General features: G+C 38.6%; 1 non-coding gene across 1 annotated transcript; it reads right to left on the bottom strand.

Moving 5' to 3' along the window:
* Nucleotides 1–1,778: 1,778 nt before the first annotated feature.
* On the bottom strand, nucleotides 1,779–1,850 carry TRNAN-GUU (transfer RNA asparagine (anticodon GUU)). Its single transcript has one exon. It is a non-coding gene; the product is annotated as a tRNA-Asn (tRNA).
* Between the last annotated feature and the right edge of the window lie 243 nt (nucleotides 1,851–2,093).

Here is a 2,093-nt window from a genome sequence, read left to right as displayed (position 1 = left end):
TCCCCAAACTCAAAAGCCAAACTTGTAGAGAGATCAGATTTGTGGTTCCTGGAAGTGAAGAGCAGGAGGTATGGGTATTGGATGAAGGTGGTCAAAAGGTACAAACTCCCAGTTACAAGATAACTATTGGGGATGTAATGTATTACATGATAATATAATTGATCTTGCCGTATGATGTATCTGAAAGTTGGTAAAAGATTCTAAAAGTTTTCACTAGAAAGAAAAGAAAAAAAAATTTTGGGGTGTCTTATATAAGATGATGAAAGCTAAATGTACTGTGGTCATCACTTTGCAATATATGTAAGTCATCACGCTGTGAATTTACAGTGATATACGTCAATTATAACACAATAAAGCTAAAAGGAAAAAATAAACTAGAAACAAATTTAATTACCAAATTTCTCCTAGGGGAGGACAGGGAAGAACAGCATGTGGTCTCAAAAAAAAAATCACAAACTATGAAAGAAATTTAACATCATAAAAACAAGAAACTTCTATACAGAAAAAAGAAAACACCCACCAAAAGCAAAGTCAAGAGCACAATCAACAAAATCAGGAAAATATTTGAAACTCACATCACAAACGATTTAATCTAATATATAAGATAGGCAACTTAACAGAAAACCAACCAATGGATAAAACTAAAATATGACAATTTTGATAAAAAATCCAAAGACTTGGAAACAAATTCTGTTGGCAAGGCTGAGGGGAATAGTCTTTCTCATACATCAGTGGTAACAGTATAAAGTGGTACGATCCCTACTGATGGCAATTTGTTAATTTAATAAATACTCTTTCAAAATTAAACATGTACCCTTCCCTTTATGTACGTAAAGATCTCTGATATATCTTAAGTGAAGAAAATAAAGTATGGAACAGTGTGTAAATGAGGCAGAAATCTGTCTGAAAGGGAGAAAATGTTCATTCCTACTTGTATGTATATCCATTAAATAACCACAATGGTGTGGTCACTCACCTAGAGCCAGATATCTTGGAGTGTGAAGTCACGTGGGCCTGAGGAAGCATTAGTACAAAAAAAGCTAGTGGAGGTGATGGAATTCTAGCTGAGCTATTACAAATATTAAAAGATGATGCTGGGAAAGTGCTGTACTCAATATACCAGCAAATTTGGAAAACTCAGCAGTGGCCAAAGGACTGGAAAAAGTTGGTTTTCATTCCAATCTCAAAGAGGGCAATGCCAAAGAATGTTCAAACTACCACACAATTGCACTCATTTCACATGCTAGCAAGGTAATACCAAAATCCTTCAAGCAAGGCTTCAGCAATACTTGAACTGAGAACTTCCAGATGTTCAAGCTGGATTTAGAAAAGGCAGAGGAATCGGAGATCAAATTGACAACATTAGTTGGATCATAAAAAAAGCAAGGGAATTCTAGAAAAACATCAGCTTCACTGACTAAACTAAAGCCTTTGACTATGTGGATCACAACAAACTGGAAAATTCTTTAAATGCGAATACCAGACCACCTTACCTGCCTTGGGAGAAATCTGTATACAGGTCAAGAAGCAATCGTTAGAACCGGTCATAGAACAATGGCCTGGTTCAAAATCAGGAAAGGAGTACGTCAGGGCTGTGTGTTGTCACCCTGCTTATGTAACTTTAATGCAGAGTGTGTGTGTGTGTGTGTGTGTGTGGTCGCTCAGTCGTGTCCAACTCTTTGTGACCCCATGGACTGTAGGCCGCCAGGCTCCTCTGTCCATGGGATTTTCCAGGCAAGAATACTGCAGTGGGTTGCCATTTCCTTCTCCAGGGGATCTTCCCGACCCAGGAATTGAACCTGGGTCTTCTGCATAACAGGCAGATGCTTTACCCTCTGAGCCACCAGGGAAGCCCAGAGTACATCATATGAAATGACAGGCTGGATGAATCACAAGCTGGAATCAAGATTGCCAGGAGAACTATCAATAACCTCAGATATGCAGATTAAAGCACTCTAATAGCCTTCCATGCTCTTCTGTCCTTGGAATTCTATAGGTAAGAATACTGGAGTGGGCTGCCATTTCCTACTACAGGGGGAGAAATATCAATAACCTCAGATATGCGGATAACAGTACTCCAGTGGCAGAAAGTG

Source organism: Bubalus kerabau, chromosome 16, assembly GCF_029407905.1.
Source record: "Bubalus kerabau isolate K-KA32 ecotype Philippines breed swamp buffalo chromosome 16, PCC_UOA_SB_1v2, whole genome shotgun sequence".
Classification (NCBI taxonomy): Eukaryota; Metazoa; Chordata; class Mammalia; order Artiodactyla; family Bovidae; genus Bubalus; species Bubalus kerabau.
Note: the sequence above shows the minus strand (reverse complement) of the source record. Positions and strands in the feature narration are given on the sequence as shown.